At 42.7% G+C, this 20,615-nt stretch overlaps 1 long non-coding RNA gene across 1 annotated transcript in view; it reads right to left on the bottom strand.

The window, feature by feature from the left end:
* Nucleotides 1–758: 758 nt before the first annotated feature.
* Nucleotides 759–20,615, bottom strand: part of LOC147367910 (uncharacterized) — a 28,164-nt gene continuing 8,307 nt past the window's right edge. Inside the window, exons 4-5 of the long non-coding RNA XR_015168787.1 lie at nucleotides 19,954–20,005; nucleotides 759–4,836 (exon numbers count right to left, since the gene is read on the bottom strand). This is a non-coding gene — a long non-coding RNA (uncharacterized LOC147367910). The remainder of the gene's footprint in view (nucleotides 4,837–19,953; nucleotides 20,006–20,615) is intronic.

Raw genomic sequence — 20,615 nt, 5'->3', positions numbered from 1 at the left:
CCACTGTAATACTACGTCAGTACTCTGCAATTCTCTCACTTCTAGGTATATATCACAAACATACCTACCCACCTACAAAATGAAGTCTGTAGCAGGTTATTCATTGCAGTGTTGCTTGCAACGCCAAAAAGGAGAAACAAACCCTATTTCCTATAGGGAACTGGTTAAGCAAACATTACAACATCCACAGAGCTGGAAAAAAAGAACCAAGAAACTCTCTATGTACCAATGCACATTATTCAGTGAAGAAAGCAGACCTATAGAGACAAGATCAGTGGTTGTCTGGGGTTTGGAGGGAGGGATGAATAAGTGGAGCCCACAGGATTTTTAAGGCAGTGAAAAGACTCCAAATGATATAGTCATCAGTCAGTTCAGTTGCTCAGTTGTGTCCAACTCTTTGCGATTCCATGGACTGCAGCACACCAGGCTTCCCTGTTCATCACCAACTCCTGGAGCTCGCTCAAACTCATGTCCATCCAGTCAGTGATGCCACCCAACCATCTCATCCTCACATTATTATGCATCTGTCCAAATCCACACAATGTACACCAAGAGTGAACCCTGAGATAAACTGTGGACTTTGGGGGATGATGACGTGTCAGTGTAGGTGTATCCTTTGTAACAACTGTGCTGTTCTCGTTAGGGATGTTGATAACGGTGGAGACTGCGCATACCCAGGTTCAGGGAATATAGATACCCCACAGAGATGTCATGGTTTCACTTCCAGACCAGTGCAATAAAGCAAATATCACAATGAAGCAAGTCACATGAATTTTTTTGTCTTCTCAGTGCATACAAAACTTATATTTACCCTATATTATATTAAGTGTCGAACAGCATTATGTCTTAAAAAAAAAACAACGTACATACCTTGACTAAAAAATATATTATTGCTTTAAAAATGCTAATCATCATCTGAGCCTTCAGCAAATCATAACCTTTTTGTGGGAGGGACTTGCCTCAGTGTTGGTGGCTGTTGACTGATCAGGGTGGCAGTTGCTGAAGGTTGGGGTGAGAATTTCTTAGAATAGGACACAAATATCATGTATTAACATATATAGCCCTGGTGGCTCAGAGGGTAAAGCGTCTGCCTGCAATGCGGGAGACCCGGGTTGTATAACATATATATACACATATATGTATGGAATCTAGGAATATCTACTAATGAGCCTGTTTGTAAGGCAGCAAAGGAGACACAGACTTGTGAACAAAGTGGGGGGAGGAGAGGCTGGGACGAACTGAGAGAGTAGCACTGAAACATACACATCACCTTATGCAGAATAGACAGCCAGTGGGAATCGCCACGTGCCACGTGGGGCTCAAGTCAGATGCTCTGCGACAGCCCAGAGGGGTGGGATGGGCGTGAGAGGTGGAAGGCAGATTCAAGAGGGAAGGGACATATGTATACCTACGGTTGATGTATGGTAGAAACCAACACAATATTGCAATTATCCTGCAACTGAAAATACATTTTAAAAAGACAACAGTGAAGTTTGCTACATCAGCGACTTTTCCTTTCACAATTTCTCTGTAACGTGCAATGCTGTTTGATAACATTTCACCCACAACAGAACTTCTTTCAAATTTGGAACCAACTCTCTCAAACCCTACTGCAACCTTATCAATTAAGTTTATGTAATATTCTAAGTACTTTGTTGTCTTTCAATAATTATTACAGCATCATTACCAGAAGTAGATTCCATTTCAAGAAGTCCATTTCTTTGCTCATCCATAAGAAGCAACTCCTCATCCATTAATGTTTTATCATGAGATTGAAGCAATTCAGTCACATCTTCAGGCTGCACTTAGAATTCTAGTTCTCTTACTGTTTCCACCACATCTGAAGTTACTTCCTCAATTTAAGTCGTAACCCCTCAAAGTCATCCATGAGAATTGGAATCAACTCCTTCCAAACTCATGTTTGTGTTGATATTTTGACCTATACCCATGAATCACGAATGTTTTTAATGGCAGCTAGAATGGTGAATCACCTTTTCAAGGTGAAAGCCTTTCAAGAAGGCTTTCAATGTACTTTTCCAGATCCATCAGAGGAATATGCCAGCTATGGCCTTGTAAGATATATTTCTTAAAAAATAGGACTTGAAAGTTGAAATTACTCTTGATCCATGGGCTGCAGAGTAGACGTTGTGTTAGCAGGCATGGAAACAACATTAAGCTCACTGTACATTTCCATTAGAGGTCTCGGGTGACCAGTAATGTTTTTAAAGAAGTCCTTTTTTTCTGAGCACTAGGTCTCAATCATGGGCTTAACATATTCAGTAAACCATGCTGTAAACAGATGTGCTGTCATCTGGGATTTGTTGTTTCATTTACAGAGCACAGGCAGAATGAATTTAGCAGAATTCCTAGGGGCCCCATGATTTTTGAAATGGAAAATGAGACCGGCTTCAACTTTAAGTCACCAGCTGTGTTAGCTCCTAATATGACAGTGAGTCTGTCCTTTGAAGCTTTGAAGCCAGGCATTTATTTTTTCCTCTCTAGTTATGAATGTCCCAGATGGCATCTCCTTCCAATAGAAGGCCATTTTGTTGACACTGAAAATCTGTTGTTTAGCGTAGTCACCTTTGTTAATTATCTTAGCTAAGATTTTTGGGAAAACTTGCTGTAGGTTCTATATCAGAACATATATACTTCTTCACCTTGTACTTTTATGTTAAAGGGATGGCTTCTTTCCTTAAATCCCATGAACCAGCTTCTGCTAGTTTCAGACTTTTATTCTGTAGCTTTCTTACTGTAGCTTTCATCGAATTGAAAATTTAGAGCCTTGCTCTGGATTAGGCTTTGGCTTACTGGAATGTTATGGTGGTTTAATCTTCTGTCTAATCTAGTGGCCTACTCTCAGACCACTAAAACTTTCTCCACATCAACAGCAAGGCTGTTTCGCTTGCTTATCATTTGTGTGTTCACTGGAGTAGCACTTTTAATCTCCTTCAAGAACACTTCCTTTGCATTCACAACTTGGCTGGCTAGTGCAAGAGGCCTAACTTTTGGCCCATCTTGGCTTTCAATGTGCCTTCCTCGCTAAGCTTAATCATGTCTAGTTTTTTATTTAAAGGGAGAAATATGCAACTCTTCCTTTTACTTGAGCACTTAGAGACCACTGTGAAGTTATTAATTAGCCTAATTTCAAAACTGCTGTGTTTTGAAACAGCGAATAGGGAGGCCCAAGGAGAGGGAGAGAGACCGGGGAACAGCCAATTGGTGGAGTAGTCAGAATAACACATTTATCAATTAGCTTACACGGGCATGGTTCATGGCTCCCCCAAATAACTATAATATTAACATCAAGGGTCACTGATCGCAGATCACCATAACAAATGTAATAATAATGAAAAACTTTGAAATATTGCAGTAATTACTGAAACTGACACAGGAGACAAGAGGGGAACAAATGCTGTTGGAAAAAAATGGCACTGACAGTGACAGACTTGCTTGAGGCAGGGTTTCCACAGACCTTCCATTTGTAAAAACACAGTGTCCGCAAGCACTACACAGCAGAGCACAGTTAAACCGGGGGCCTACATGCGGGAGGGACATCTCTGTATCTTCCTCCCGATTTTATTATAAACTCAAAGCTGATCTTTAAAAGTCTTTTAGGAAGAGGAAGAGGAAGAGGATGATGATGAAAGACAAGGGAGGGAGAGAGGAAGAGAGCAAATACATAGAGAGCAACAGTCCTCACTTACACAAGTGGTCAAGAAGCCAGGGTGGATATTAGGTTGGTGCAAAAATAATTGCAGTTTTGCCCTGAGTTTTGCCATTTGATACTGGAATATATTCTTAAATAAATGTGGTTATGCTATACATCATTTTAATCCTCACTTCTCACTTTATGTTTTTTTTTTTTTTTTTGCTAAAGACATTACTTGCTGTTTATTTTAGACTATAGATAGAAATGATATTAGAGAAAAAGCAAATTCCAGCGATTTTCCTATTCGAGTTCAAAATGGGTCATAAAGCAGCAGAGACAACTCACAATATCAACAACACATGAGGCCCAGGAACTACTAATGACTATACAGTGCAGTGGTGGTTCAAGAAATTTTGCAAAGGAGATGAGAGCCTTGAAGATGAGGAGTATAGTGGCCAGCCATCGGAAGTTGACAATGACCAACTGAGAGCCATCATCAAAGCCGATCCTCTTACAACTACGTGAAAAGTTTCCAAAGAACTCAATGTCAACCATTCCACAGTCACCCGGCATTCATTTGAAGCAAAGTGGAAAAGTGAAAAAGCTCGATAAGTGGGTGCTTCATGAGCTGACTGCAAATCAAAAAATGGTCATTTTGAAGTATCATCTTCTCTCATTCTACACAACAATGAGCCATTTCTCAACTGGAACGGGATGCATGGTGAAAAGACAACCAGCGATGACCAGCTCAGTGGCTGAACCAAGAAGTTCCAAAGCACTTCCCAAAGCCAAACTTGCACCAAAAAAGGGCCACGGTTACTGTCTCATGGTCTTCTGCCAGTGTGTTCCACTACAGCTTTCTCAGCCCCAGTGAGACCATCGTGTCTGCTGAGAAGTCTGCTCGGCAAATTGGTGAGATGCACTGCAAACTGCAGTGGCTGCAGCGGTGGCACTGGTCGCCAGAAAGGGCCCAGCCCTCTCCGTGACCATGCCAACCACATGGCACACAGCAATGCTCAGAAAGTGGAGGAACTGGGTTATGAAGTTCTGCCTCAGCTGCCATATTCACCAGGCCTCTCGCCAACCGACTACCACTTCTTCAAGCATATCAGTGGCTTTTTGCAGGGAAAATACTTCTGCAACTAGCAGGAAGCAGGATATGTTTTCCAAGAGTTTGTCAAATCCTGAAACACAGATTTTTTTTTTTTGTTTATCATGAAGTTAAAGTGAAGTCAATCAGTCGTGTCTGACTCTGCGACCCCATGGACTGTAGCCTACCACGTTCCTCCATCCATGGGATTTTCCAGGCAAGAGTACTGCAGTGGGTTGCCATTTCCTTCTCCAGGAGATCTTCCCAACCCAGGGAGTTTATATTTAATCACCATGACTATATTAACACCCATAATGATCCATAATCTACCTTTTTTAAAATTCATTTTTGATTGAAAGATAATTGCTTTACAGTATTGTCTTGGTTTCTGCCAAACATCAACATGAATCAGCCATAAGTATTCCTATGTCCCCTCCCTCTTAAGCCCCCCTACCTCCCTCCCCACCCCACCCTTCTAGGCTGTTACAGAACCCTGGTTTGAACTCTTGAATCATACAGCAAATTACGCTATAGGAATAAACAAGCTTATTTCTTGTTGGCAAAAATGTGTTGGTTGCAATGGTTACTATATTGATTAACAAAGATGTGTTTGAGCCTAGTTATAATGATTTAAAATTCATGATCCACACTTCCTTCCCCTACAAATTCAAGCTTTGGTTGCCTTTGGCTAGCATAAGTCAGTTAAAGTTCTCTGCCTGGTCAGCTGACCCCAATTTTGATTCCTGAGGTATCTAAGCCTATTTTATTTTTTGTTAAACTTATTAACTAGGCATGTAAGAGGAAGTATCCAGACTCTGCTAGCTTTATAACAGTAACCCTAATTTACCCTTGATGATCAGGGCCAAGCATACCAACCAACACTAGAAGCCTTGCTTCTCTAGCTGTGAACTGAGTTTCTTGACTGATCGCAATGTTTAATGCAGATTACACGTCAATTTTGATGATTAAAAAATGTTTCCCGAGGCTTCCAGACAAAGATGCCAGACTGAATACAATAATTTTCAATTTCACTTCCTCTGAAACTTCACTAAAACTACTCTAAAGGGATTTTTTTAAAACTCATAATCCTATAAATCCAGAGAGAAAAGAAGAGGAGACAATAGCAATAAAACATTAAGGCTAGAATGCAGAAAAGTGACTGAGAATATAGTAGGGAAAGCCAAGAACAAAATTGTCGTGTATCACAGAATCTTCCAAAGGCTCAGGAACCGAATGGACAGTTGGAGGTGGGGATATTAGATAAGGATTGCTAGAATGCTTTTTTTTTTTTTTAAGTACATTCCCTATCCCTAGAGTGTGGTCTGGGCTTAACAATTTTCTTCTAGAGACTAGGGTACAGAAGGACTTACCAGTGGTCCAGTGGTTAAGACTCCAGGCTCCCAGTGCAGGGGGCCCAGGTTCGGTCCCTGGTCAGGGAACTAGACCCTACATGCCAATTATGAATTTCCATGCTGCAAAGACTTGGTGCAGCCAAATAAATAGATATTAAAAAACTACACAGTATGGAGAGACACAAGTAACTAGAGAAACAAGACACACCACCTTAGCCAAGTGATCACTCCAAGGTTAAGCCATAAGTCATGCTGTCCGTTCTTCTGACATGATACTGTGAAAAGGGCAGCTCATCTCTGTGGCTTTCCTCCCCCAAATCCATACTCCCAATGTAATCATGATAAATCCAAACACCAGGCAAACATAAATAGAGGAACAGCTTACAAAACCTGACCTGTACTCTTCAAAATCGGCTTCCCTGATAGCTCAGTTGGTAAAGAATCCACCTGCAATGCAGGAGACCCCAGTTCAACTCCTGGGTCAGGAAGATCCCCTGGAGAAGGGATAGGCTATCCACTCTAGTATTCTGGGACCAGCTGCGCAGCGCAGAACAGCTGAGAGGAAATACCCCATGTCCAAGGTCAACAGTGGTGGCCATGAGGAGATACCCTACATCCAAGGTCAGGAGCAGTGGCTGCACTTTGCTGGAGCAGCCATGAAGAGATACCCCAAGTCCAAGATAAGAGAAACCCAAGTAAGATGGTAGGTGCTGAGAGAGAGCATCAGAGGGCAGACAGACAGAAATCTAGCCACAATCACAGAAAACTAGCCAATCTGATTCCATGGACCACAGCCTTGTCTAACTCAATGAAACTAAGCCATGCCAAGTGGGGCCACCTAAGATGGACGGGTCATGGTGGAGAGGTCCGACAGAATGTGGTCTAATGGAGAAGGGAATGGCAAACCACTTCAGTATTCTTGCCTTGAGAACCCCATGAACAGTATGAAAAGGCAAATAGATAGGATACTGAAAGATGAACTCCCCAGGTTGGTAGGTGCCCAATATACTACTGGAGATCAGTGGAGAAATAACTCCAGAAAGAATGAAGGGATGGAGCCAAAGCAAAAAGAATAGCCAGCTGTGGATGTGACTGGTGATAGAAGCAAGGTCGATGCTGTAAAGAGCAATATTGCATAGGAACCTGGAATGTCAGGTCCATGATTCAAGGCAAATTGGAAGTGGTCAAACAGGAGATGGCAAGAGTGAACGTTGACATTCTAGGAATCAGTGAACTAAAATGGACTGGAATGGGTGAATTTAACTCAGATGACCATTATATCTACTACTGTGGGCAGGAATCCGTTAGAGGAAATGGAGTAGCCATCATGGTCAACAAAAGAGTCCGAAATGCAGTACTTGGATGCAATCTCAAAAATGAAAGAATGACCTCTGTTCATTTCCAAGGCAAACCATTCAATATCATGGTAATCCAAGTCTGTGCCCCAACCAGTAACGCTAAAGAAGCTGAAGTTCAACGGCTCTATGAAGACCTCCAAGACCTTTTAGAACTAACACCCAAAAAAGATGTCCTTTTCATTACAGGGGACTGGAATGCAAAAGTAGGAAGTCAAGAAACACCTGGGCTAACAGGCAAATTTGGCCTTGGAGTACAGAATGAAGCAGGGCAAAGGCTAATAGAGTTTTGCCAAGAGAACCCACTGGTCATAGCAAACACCTTCTTCCAACAACACAAGAGAAGACTCTATACATGGACATCACCAGATGGTCAACACAGATCAGATTGATTATATTCTTTGCAGCCAAAGCTGGAGAAGCTCTATACAGTCAGCAAAAACAAGACCAGGAGCTGAGTGTGGCTCAGATCATTAACTCCTTATTGCCAAATTCAGACTGAAATTGAAGAAAGTGGGGAACCACTAGACCATTCAGGTATGACCTAAATCAAATCCCTTATGATTATACAGTGGAAGTAAGAAATAGATTTAAGGGACTAGATCTGATAGACAAGAGTGCCTGATGAACTATGGGCAGAGGTTCGTGACATTGTACAAGAGGCAGGGATGAAGACCATTCCCTTGGAAAAGAAATGCAAAAAAGCAAAATGGCTGTCTGAGGAGGCCTTACAAATAGCTGTGAAAAGAAGAGAAGCGAAAAGCAAAGGAGAAAAGGAAAGATATACCCATTGGAATGCAGAATTCCAAAGAATAGCAAGGAGAGAGAAGAAAGCCTTCCTCAGGAGTCAATGCAAAGAAATAGAGGAAAACAATAGAATGGGAAAGACTACAGATCTCTTAAAGAAAATTAGAGATACCAAGGGACATTTCATGCAAAAACGGGCTCAATAAAGGACAGAAATGGTATGGACCTAACAGAAGCAGAAGATATTAAGAAGCAGTGGCAAGAATACACAGAAGAACTGTACAAAAAAGATCTTCACGACCCAGACAATCATGGTGGTGTGATCACTCACATAGAGCCAGACCTCCTGCAATGCAAAGTCAAGTGGGCCTTAGGAAGCACCAGTACAAACAAAGCTAGTGGAGGCGATGGAATTCCAGTTGAGCTATTTCAAATTCTAAAAGATGATGCTGTGAAAGTGTTGCAGTCAACATGCCAGCAAATTTGGAAAACTCAGCAGTGGCCACAGGACTGGAAAAGGTGAGTTTTCATTCCAATCTCAAAGGAGGGCAATGCCAAAGAATGCTCAAACTACCACACAATTTCACTCATCTCACACGCTAGCAAAGTAATGCTCAAAATTCTCCAAGCCAGGCTTCAACTGTATGTGAACTGTGAACTTCCAGATGTTCAAGCTGTATTTAGAAAAGGCAGAGGAACCAGACGTCAAATTGCCAACATCTGCTGGATCATGGAAAAAGCAAGAGAGTTCCAAAAAAACATCTATTTCTGGTTTATTGACTATGTCAAAGGCTTTGACTGTGTGGATCACAATGAACTGTGGCAAATTCTTCAAGAGATGGGAATACCAGACCACCTGACCTGCCTCTTGAGAAATCTGAATGCAGGTCAGGAAGCAACAGTTAGAACTGGACATGGAACAACAGACTGTTTCCAAATAGGAAAAGGAGTACATCAAGGCTGTATATTGTCACCCTGATTATTTAACTTATATCCAGAGTACATCATGAGAAACACTGGGCTGGAAGAAGCACAAGCTGGAATCAAGATTTCTGGGAGAAATATCAATAACCTCAGATATGCAGATGACACCACCCTTATGGAAGAAAGTGAAGAAGAACTAAAGAGACTTTTGGTGAAAGAGGAGAGTGAAAAAGTTGGCTTAAAGCTCAACACTCAGAAAATGAAGATCATGGCATCCAGTCCCATCACTTTATGGCAAATAGATGGGGAAACAGTGGCTGACTTTATTTTTGGGGGCTCCAAAATCAGTGCAGATGGTGACTGCAGCCATGAAATTGAAAGACACTTGCTCCTTGGAAGGAAAGTTATGACCAACGTAGACAGCATATTCAAAAGCAGAGACATTACTTTGCCCACAAAAGTCTGTCTAGTCAAGGCTATGGTTTTTCCATTGGTCATGTATGGACGTGAGAGTTGGACTATAAAGAAAGCTGAGCACTGAAGAATTGATGCTTTTGAACCGTAGTGTTGGAGAAGACTCTTGAGAGTCCCTTGGACTTCAGGGAGATCCAACCAGTCCATCCTAAAGGAAATCAGTCCTGAATATTCATTGGAAGGACTGATGTTGAAGCTGAAATTCCAATACTTTGGCCACCTGATGCAAAGAGCTGACTCATTTGAAAAGACCCTGATGCTGCAAAAGATTGAGGGCAGGAGGAGAAGGGGACGACAGGGGATGAGATGGTTGGATGGCATCACCGACTCAATGGACATAAGTTTGGTTAAACTCCGGAAGTTGGTGATGGACAGGGAGGCCTGGCGTACTGCAGTCCATAGGGTCGCAAAGAGTCAGACATGACTGAGCAACTGAACTGAACTGAACTCCTCAAAACTGCCAAGGGCACGAAAGACAAAGAAAAGCCAAGAAAAAACTATCACAGCTTGGAGACTAAAGAATCATGATTGAATGAAGTGTAAGATTCTGAAACAGAGAAAGGGCATCAGCAAAAATAAACTGGGGAAAGCCAAATAAAGTTTGTAGTTTTGTTAACAGTATTGTACTCATGTTAATGTCTCAGTTTTGGTAAATGCAGCTTGATTATGGAAGATGTTATCTTTCAGGGAAGCCTGGGGAAGAATGTACAGGAAATCTATACTATCTTTGCAAGTTTTTTGTAATTTCAATGGCTTCCCTGGTGGCTCAGTGGTAAAGAACCTGCTTGCCAATGCAGGAGACATAGGTTGGATCCCTGGTCCAGGATGTGCCGAGGAGTAACTCAGCACCACAGCTACTGAGCCTGTGCTGCAGATCCTGGGAGCCACAACCACTAAGGCCACGTGCCACAACCGCTGAGGCCCATGCTCGCTAGAGTCCGTGCTCCACACAAGAAAAGCCACCGCAATGAGAACCCACACACCACAGCTGGAGAGCAGCCCCCACCCCCCGCAACCAGAGAAAAGCCTGCGGAGCAACGAACACCCAGCACAGCCAAAATAAATAAATAAAATTATTAAAAAATAAAAGTATTTCCAAATAGATTTAAAATATAAAAAGGAGAGAAGGAGTGAGAGCCCTAGTTCCCCCTCCCTTGTGGCATGAACTCTTTCTGCAAAGACTAAACTGGGAAGCGCAGAATGACCGATAGCTGTGGAGCAGGTGCCCTACTGGGAAAGAAGGGCATGACCTAAGCAGTACACGCTGAATAAGACCCAATGCCAACCTTCAAACTGGTCCTCTGGGCCCCACTTGTTAGAGAGCCCCCTGCGTATGAGAGACGGAGAATAAATTCATAAAAGAACACGTGGATATCGGTATCAGTCAGGGCCCAGTACTCAGTGCTGGCACAGGGCAATCTGTGACCTGAAACAGGTCCTCGTTGTGACACTAACTTAATTTGGGCTCCAGGGAGATGTTTTTCTGCATCTCTTGTTCTTGTCCTCCGTTCTCCTCTAAATAAAAGGTGACTGTCCCTGAAGCCTGTGTAGGCGTGTGGGTTGTGCTTCTGCTATCAGACAGACTTTGCTATGGAAGGAATAGGAACAGCACAAGCACTTTGGTAAGAGAAAATGCAAATTAAATAGTTGGACAAATCCTCTCTGAGCATGGATGAAGTAGATACTTGTAAAGTCTCAGAGTGTTGCATGTCCATTTTTTAAATTTCACTTCAAATTCTAGTTGGAGTATCCAGTGTGATATTCACTAATTAGCATACTATTCAACACCAGGATGCAGGGCAGCTGAGAAACACTTTGTAATATTAAATAATTCATATTACTAATTCCATACATGTATGTATGTTCAGATGTAACAAGTGTGAAGTGAGCTATGCATTTTACACTGACAAATGGATACTTACTCTAGAATTGCAATTTGTTTTACTTTTATAAAGTGTTTAATATGATTTTAACAAAGTGTTAAGTGTCAATTACTAGATAAATGATAATGAGAGATGGAGCATGAGACAACTTCTCGGTCTTCTCTCTCTGAGTCATGGTTTCATCAAGCAAGGTTTACACAACAGGTAACATTTATCCAATGCTTCTCAAACCAGAGGCAATTTCCTCCCTTGCCTCACCTGGGGTTGGGGTGGGCGTTTGGCAATATCTGGAGACATTTTTGATTGCTGTGTCTCAGGGATGGGGTGCTACTGGCCAGGGATGGAGGTGGAGGCCAGGGCTGCTGCTAAACATCTCACAATGCCCATGGCAGCCCCACAACAAAATAATCCATTCCAAAATGTTAACAGTGCCACAGCTTAGAATTCTATTTTGGATAAATCTAGGAGTTTGGGGTTCTCTAAGCCTTGACGTTTTCATATGCTGCTATTCCATTTGTTAAAACCCCACTATTCACTAATCTAGCTTAGCCTGACATTCATATAAAATGCTAGCAAAGTATATGAATTCATATACTAACATAATTTACCAAATCACAGAAGCAATCTCTGAATGTGGCTTTCAGTTATCTCAGCCCTATGACTACAAGCTATAAGAGATTTTTTTTTTTTTAACAACACTATCCCATAAAGGCTTTCAGTTGTACTCCATTAAAGCAATACTTCTGCAATCTGAATGTGTCACCTGCTTGCTTTAAATTACCCCATGCCATTAAAGGCACCCATCATGGTGAAATCAGGCCTGTTCCCCTTTAAACTGACCTATGGCAACAGCTATCTGATTCCCCAGAACTTCCTGCTCAGGGAGTACATATTCCCATATAATCATACAAGATAACTTGATCAGCTACTTTTCCATTTCATATGAAATGCCACTCTACCATGATGGAATATGAGAGCAAGTCTGTGTTTTGCCTGACCTCTATGTAGTAACCACTTCCCTGACAACATGTTGCCTGCAGCCCATTGTCCGGAACCACTGACAGTAAGCTCCATGGAGGCAGGGACTAAGCCTGTCCTATTTATCACCATATCCCCAGCACCTAGGCTGTGCTGGGCACACAGCAGGCACCTAGATAGTATTTGCTGAATTAAGTCAAATGTCAATTCCTCTAAGAAACTTCATTATAGTACTTATTACATATTTTCCTTCGTCTGTTTTCCCTCCTCAACTAAGTCTCTGGAGGCAGAGGTCTAATAACAAAGATACCTAGTAACCTAGTAACCAAGATACAAGTAAGACCTTTCAAACAACTCCTACAATAAAGTCAACATCCCTACTACCATCGTCAAAAGAACTGTGAAAGAACTGAGAGCTTAAGAAAGAACAGGCTCTTCACACAGGGAAGTAAACCTAAAAAGGCCGAACAGCTTAGGCTTCTAAGTACCCACAGGACTGGTCTCCAAAAAATAACCAAACTGCTGTCACCCCTACCCCCTAAAAGTGCCCTCTTAAAACAGCCTGAATTTTTTTTTTACATTCTAATAATGAAAGAAATTCTTTCAAACTTAAGTTCATTTGAATAGGCATTCCTCTTTAAAGTATCAACTATATCCGAACACAAGAGGTTGGCTACTAATAATCCATATATTCATTCTCTCTTCCTCTCAAAGTCACTCAGTTGTGTCTGACTGTTTGTGATCCCATGAACTGTAGCCCACCTGGTTCTTCTGTCCATGGAGTTCTCCTGGCAAGAATACTGGAGTGGGTAGCCATTCCCTTCTCCAAGGGATGTACCTGAGCCAGGGATCGAACCGTAGGCCCTTGCATTGCAGGCAGGTTCCTTACCATCTGAGTCACCAGGGAAGCCCATGTATCCATTAGGGCAAAGCAATACAATGGAGTTATTTTTTTTTCTAATATCAGAGACTCTCCAAAAGATGAACGTAGATAATTCTGGATCAAAGAGAGCTTTGACAGAAGAAGACAAGCTCAGATGGACCGGAGAATCGTGGTAATTAGGGTAATTAGCACCAAACACCGGAGAAGGCAATGGCACCCACTCCAGTACTCTTGCCTGGAAAATCCCGTGGATGGAGGAGCCTGGTGGGCTGCAGTCCATGGGGTCGCTGAGGGTCAGACACAACTGAGCGACTTCACTTTCACTTTTCCCTTTCATGCATTAGAGAAGGAAATGGCAACCCACTCCAGTGTTCTTCCCTGGAGAATCCCAGGGATGGGGCATCCTGGTGGGCTGCCGTCTCTGGGGTCGCACAGAGTCGGACACGACTGAAGCAACTCAGCAGCAGCAGCACCAAACACTACGAAGCACAAGAGGGGCGGATAAGAGAAGTGAAAGGATGCTGAAGACAGAACACCGCCGATCTACACCTGCCTTAGACCGCCTCAAGGCTTAGAGACATCTCCTCTCCTATTTCCGTACTGCACCTGCGCTCTGCTTAGTGCTGTGGTTCACCTGCTTCTAAATTAGGGATTCCATGATGGATCCCGAGAGGGAGCGTCTTCTGAACATGAAGCCCACTAAATAGCACCACTGTGCTGCTCCCTTTCCTTGTGGTCCCAAAACGGTGCATGCCCAGTGCTCCCATTGGTGCTGCTGAGGGAACGATTAACTTTCTGCCCCTTTGGAAGCTCTCAGTGCAGTTCAGTCGCTCAGTCGTGTCCGACTCTTTGAGACCCCATGAGTCGCAGCACGCCAAGCCTCCCTGTCCATCACTAACTCCCGGAGTTCACTCAGACTCACGTCCGAGTCAGTGATGCCATCCAGCCATCTCATCCTCTGTCGTCCCCTTCTCCTCCTGCCCCCAATCCCTCCCAGCATCAGAGTCTTTTCCAGTGAATCAACTCTTCGCATGAGGTGGCCAAAGTACTGGAGTTTCAGCTTTAGCATCATTCCTTCCAATGAACACCCAGGGCTGATCTCCTTCAGAATGCACTGGTTGGATCTCCTTGCAGTTCAAGGGACTTGGAAGGTCTAGAAGGTCTCAAAAAAGACTTTTGATGATTTCATCACCTGAATAAAATATGTGACACAGAGCTAAGAATGATTCAGTGACTGCTAACTGAGTACAAACTGAGTAATTCCACTGAAGGGGAAAAACAAATCACTGACACAACCAAACACTGTTCCTAATCGCTGCACTGCCGCTCCATAGAAACATGGCAGCTTTCACATGAGAAAGACAGTCTGAGCACCGTGTGTAAGGCACAACAATGAAAGCAAAGGTACGTCAGAAAGTCATTTCCAAACGGTGAGAGGTATGTGATTTAACTGTGTGTTAACGGAAATACCAGGAATGGTATATTTTAACTGAGTGCAAAATAATGGTAGTGTGCACAGAGGGTCTTTTTTCCTTTTTTGGTTAGTGCTGTCAGTGTTCAAAAAATGGTTGTTTAACAGTTTAGATTCGAAGGTAGCAAAATCTGATTTTTTCAACAGTGACTTGAATAAGTGGTGTATCCTAGGAAGTCTTAGATCATACTTCTGAGTTCTTAACTTTATATAGTGTTTTTATGTATTAATATTTTTATGAACTGATGTAGATTTTTAACACATATAAGCCTGTGTATTTTTGTAAATAGTTTGCAATTTATTTCTTGACCTATATGTAAATATCTAGAGCCCCATTTTCTCAAAGCTTATTTGAAACTGAGTTGTAGGTTTACCATTTTGTTTGCTTTGGTCGGGGGTGGCAGGGACAGAAGGGATTTTGTAATCTGATAATCTAAATGCACTGAAAGCAATTCAAATATTGACAAAAGTACTTCAGGTTAAAACAGGAACAAAAAAAGACAGTGTCACTATGCTGAAATAAAAATCACTTTGTTGAATGCTACGCATAGTGTAATTTCATCAATTTTGAGAAGATTTACAAAAATCACACCTAATTTTATGAAACGGAGATTACAAACCAGGGAAAGGAAAAGGAAAAGCGAAAGGAAAAAGCAATCATTAGTCTACTTCCTATATCAGTTCAGTTCAGTTCAGTCACTCAGTCGTGTACGACTCTTTGCGACGCCATGAACTGCAGCACGCCAGGCTTCCCTGTCCATCACTAACTCCTGGAGTATACCCAAACTCATGTCCATTGAGTCGGTGATGCCATCCAACCATCTCATCCTCTGTCGTCCCCTTCTCCTCCTGCCCTCAATCTTTCCCAGCATCAGGGTCTTTTCAGATGAGTCAGCTATTCATATCAGGTGGCCAAAGTATTGGATTTTTGGCTTCAACATCAGTCCGTCCAATGAACACCCAGGACTGATCTCCCCCAAGATGAATTGGTTGGATCTCCTTGCAGTCCAAGAGACTCTCAAGAGTCTTCTCCAACACCACACTTCAAAAGCATCAGTTCTTCAGCGCTCAGCTTTCTTCACAGTCCAACTCTCACATCCATACATGACCACTGGAAAAACCATAGCCTTGACTAGATGGACCTTTGTTGACAAAGTAATGTCTCTGCTTTTGAATATGCTATCTAGGTTGGTCATAACTTTCCTTCCAAGGAGTAAACACCTTTTAATTTCATGGCTGCAGTCTCCATCTGCAGTGATTTTGGAGCACAAAAAAATAAGTCAGCCACTGTTTCCATTGTTTCCCCAACTATTTGCCATGAAGTGATGGGACTGGATGCCATGATTTTAGTTTTCTGAGTGTTGAGCTTAAGCCAACCTTTTCACTCTCCTCACTTTCATCAAGAGGCTCTTTAGTTCCTCTTCACTTTCTGCCATAAGGCTGGTGTCATCTGCATATCTGAGGTTATTGATATTTCTCCCAGAAATCTTGATTCCAGCTTGTGCTTCTTCCAGCCCAGCGTTTCTCATGATGTACTCTGCATATAAGTTAAATAAGCAGGGTGACAATATACAGCCTTGACGTACTCCTTTTCCTATTTGGAACCAGTCTGTTGTTCCATGTCCAGTTCTAACTGTTGCTTCCTGATCTGCATTCAGATTTCTCAAGAGGCAGGTCAGGTGGGCTGGTATTCCCATCTCTTGAAGAATTTTCCACAGTTTATTGTGATCCACACAGTCAAAGGCTTTGACATGGTCAATAAAGCAGAAATAGATGTTTTTCTGGAACTTTCTTGCTTTTTCAATGATCCATCAGATGTTGGCAATTTCATCTCTGGTTCCTTTGCCTTTTCTAAAACCAGCTTGAACATCTGGAAGTTTATGGTTCACATATTGCTGAAGCCTGGCTTGGAGAATTTTGAGCATTACTCTACTAGCGTGTGAGATGAGTGCAATTATGCGGTAGTTTGGGCATTCTTTGGCATTGCCCTTCTTTGGGATTGGAATGACAACTGACTTTTCCAGTCCAGTGGCCACTGCTGAGTTTTCCAAATTTGCTGGCATATTGAGCGGAGCACTTTCACAGCATCTTCTTTTAGGATTTGAAATAGCTCAACTGGAATTCTATCACCTCCACTAGCTTTGTTCGTACTGATGCTTCCTAAGGCCCACTTGACTTCACATTCCAGGATGTCTGGCTTTAGGTGAGTGATCACACCGTGATTATCGGGGTCATGAAGATCTTTTTTGGACAGTTCTTCTGTGTATTCTTGCCACCGCTTCTTAATATCTTCTGCTTCTGTTAAGTCCATACCATTTCTGTCCTTTATTGAGCCCATCTTTGTATGAAATGTTCCCTTGGTATCTCTAATTTTCTTGAAGAGATCTCTAGTCTTTCCCCTCTATTTCTTTGCATTGATCCCTAAGGAAGGCTTTCTTATCTCTCCTTGCTATTCTTTGGAATTCTGCATTCCAATGGGTATATCTTTCCTTTTGTCCTTTGCTTTCCGCTTCTCTTCTTTTCACAGCTATTTGTAAGGCCTCCTCAGACAGCCATTTTGCTTTTTTGCATTTCTTTTCCAAGGGAATGGTCTTCATCCCTGCCTCCTGTACAATGTCACGAACTTCCGTCCATAGTTCATCAGGCACTCTTGTCTATCAGATCTAGTCCCTTAAATCTATTTCTCACTTCCGCTGTATAATCATAAGGGATTTGATTTAGGTCATACCTGAATGGTCTACTGGTTTTCTGCATTTTCTTCAATTTAAGTCTGAATTTGGCAATAAGGAGTTCTTGATCTGAGCCACAGTCAGCTCCCAGTCTTGTTTTTGCTGACTGTATAGAGCTTCTCCAGCTTTGGCTGCAAAGAATATAATCAATCTGATTTCGATATTGACCATCTGATGATGTCCATGTGTAGAGTCTTTTATTGTGTTGGAAGAAGGTGTTTGCTATGACCAGTGGGTTCTCTTGGCAAAACTCTATTAGCCTTTACCCTGCTTCATTCTGTACTCCAAGGCCAAATTTACCTGTTAGCCCAGGTGTTTCTTGACTTCCTACTTTCGCATTCCAGTCCCCTATGATGAAAAGGACATCTTTTATGGGTGTTAGTTCTAGAAGGTCTTGTAGGTCTTCATAGAACCGTTCAACTTCAGCTTCTTCAGCGTTACTAGTTGGTGCATAGACTTGGATTACCATGATATTGAATGGTTTGCCTTGGAAATGAGCAGAGATCATTTTGTTGTTTTAGAGACTGCAACCAAGTACTGCATTTCGGACTCTTTTGTTGACCAAGATGGCTACTCCATTTCTTCTAAGGGATTCCTGCCCACAGTAGTAGATATAATGGTCATCTAAGTTAAATTCATCCATTCCAGTCCATCTTAGTTCGCTGATTCCTAGAATGTTGACGTTGACTCTTGCCATGTCCTGTTTGACCACTTCCAGTTTGCCTGATTCATGGACCTAACATTCCAGGTTACTATGTAATATTGCTGTTTACAGCATTGGGCCTTGCTTCTATCACCAGTCACATCCACAGCTGGGTGTTTTTTTGCTTTGGCTCCATCCCTTCATTCTTTCTGGAGTTATTTCTCCACTGATCTCCAGTAGCATATTGGGTACCTACCAACCTGGGGAGTTCATCTTTAAGCATCCTATATTTTTTCCTTTTCATAGGGGTTCATGGGGTTCTCAAGGCAAGAATACTGAAGTGGTTTGCCATTCGCATCTCCAGTGGACCACATTCTGTCAGACCTCTCCACCATGACCCATTCGTCTTGGGTGGCCCCACACAGAATGGCTTAGTTTCATTGAATTAGACAAGCTGTGGGCCACGTGATCAGATTGGCTACTTTTCTGTGATTGTGGTTTCCATCTGTTTGCCCTCTGATGCCCTCTCTCAGTGCCTGCCGTCTTACTTGGGTTTCTCTTACCTTGGACTTGGGGTATCTCTTCACAGCTGCTCCAGCAAAGCGCAGCCACTGCTCCTGACCTTGGATGTCGGGTAGCTCCTCTTGGCCACTGCCCCGACCTTGGACATGGGATAGGTCCTCTCAGCTGCCACCCCTGACTTTGGACTTGGGGTAGCTCCTCTAGGCCGTCACCCCTGACCTTGGACGTGCAGTAGCTCCTCTCGGCCGCCGCCCCTGACCTTGGACGTGGGGTAGCTCCTCTCAGCCGCCATCCCTAACCTTGGACGTGGGGTAGCTCCTATTGGCTGCTTCTGCGCTGCGCAGCCGCTCCTAAACTTAAAGTGAGGTCTTTCTCATGAGGATTGGTGATCCTTTTTATAAATGGAAACCTGAAGTCACCTAGGCATGCCACAAGTCAAATACACTGACTTGTGAGGTAAGCAAGGCTTCAGCTTGAGCCGAGAACTCTGCTACACCCAGGTTGTAATTTCTGCAGAGATACCTTCCTCTTGCTCACCCTTTCAGCTGTTTCTCCCCATTTGTCTTACACGTAATCCTTGAAAACAAGTATGAGTTTACAATTGCATAGTCACAACAGACAGAAAACTAGAACCATCTGGGGAGCTTTTTCAAAAGATACACACCTAGAGCTTGACCTTAAGAAATTTCCATTTCTTGGGTGGGGTCTGGGCACATGATCTTGAAAAAGTCTCCAGACAATTCTGATATAACCTCTCTGAAAGAGAAGTGTTTCTCTGAAACCATATTTAGGCTTTTTTCCTGAAGAATCTATACAAATGATCCCTGACTTGCAATGGTTCAACTTAGGACTTTGACTTTACAATGGTGCGAAAGGGATACACCTTCAGAAGAAACTGTACCTTGAATTGTGAATTTTGACCTTTTCTTAGGCTAGCAATGGCATTCTCTCTTGATGCTGGGGAGCCACAGTTCCTAGTAAGCCACACAATCACAAGGGGGAAACAACAGATACACTTCCAACCATTCTGTGCCCACACAACTGTACTGTTTTTCACTGTCAATACATAAGTCAATAAACTGCATGAGACACAACACTACATTATAAACAGGCTTTGCGTGACATGACTCAGCCCAATAGTAGGCTAATGTAAGTGTTCTGAGCACGCTTGAGGTAGGCTAGGCTATGCTATGATGTTCCGTGGGCTAGTGCACTAAATGCATTTTTGACTTACAATATTTTCAACTTACGATTCCAACTTAGGTTCATTGGGACACAACTCCATCACAAGTCAAGGAAGACCTATATACATAAGAAAGGGTGGGGGCAGATTTAGAAATTGAAAATATAAATATCAACTTAGGAAACTAAAAAAAAAATTCAGTAGTCATTTAATGCTGCTCACTGATGTCTAATTCTCTCTTTCCTAAACCCAGAGAACCACACTTTTCCCTGCTTGTCTGAAGTTGGACCTGGCTAAGTTACTGGCTTCCGTCCATGAAACATAAACAGCAGTGCACGTGTCCCTTTCAAGCAGAAGCTTCAAGAGACAGTGCACAAGCCACGGCACCCCCTTTCCCTTCCCTTGTGATGGTGGAAGCACATGTCAAGGTGGAGCTTCCATCAGCTGAGATCCCTGGCTGACTGTGATGAAAAGCCTCTGTCATCCCAGGAGTAAGAAATAAAGACTTTAGTGAAAAATCATGGAAATGTGAAAGCTGTTCATTGCTGCTGTTGTTCAGTTCCTCAGTCATGTCTGACTCTGAGACCCCACAGACTGCAGCATGCCAGGCTTCCCTGTCCTTCCCTGTCCACCTCTCAGAATTTGCTCAAAACTGAGTCAGTGATGCTACCCAACCATCTCATCCTCTGTCATCACCTTGTCCCGCCTTCAATCTTTCCCAGCATCAGG

The sequence above is a fragment of the Bos grunniens genome, chromosome 8 (genome assembly GCF_055505025.1).
Source record: "Bos grunniens cultivar Pamir isolate PY7600 chromosome 8, Bosgru_T2T1.0, whole genome shotgun sequence".
NCBI lineage: Eukaryota > Metazoa > Chordata > Mammalia > Artiodactyla > Bovidae > Bos > Bos grunniens.
The sequence above is the reverse complement of the archived record's forward strand: the minus strand, read 5'-3'. Positions and strand labels throughout refer to the sequence as shown.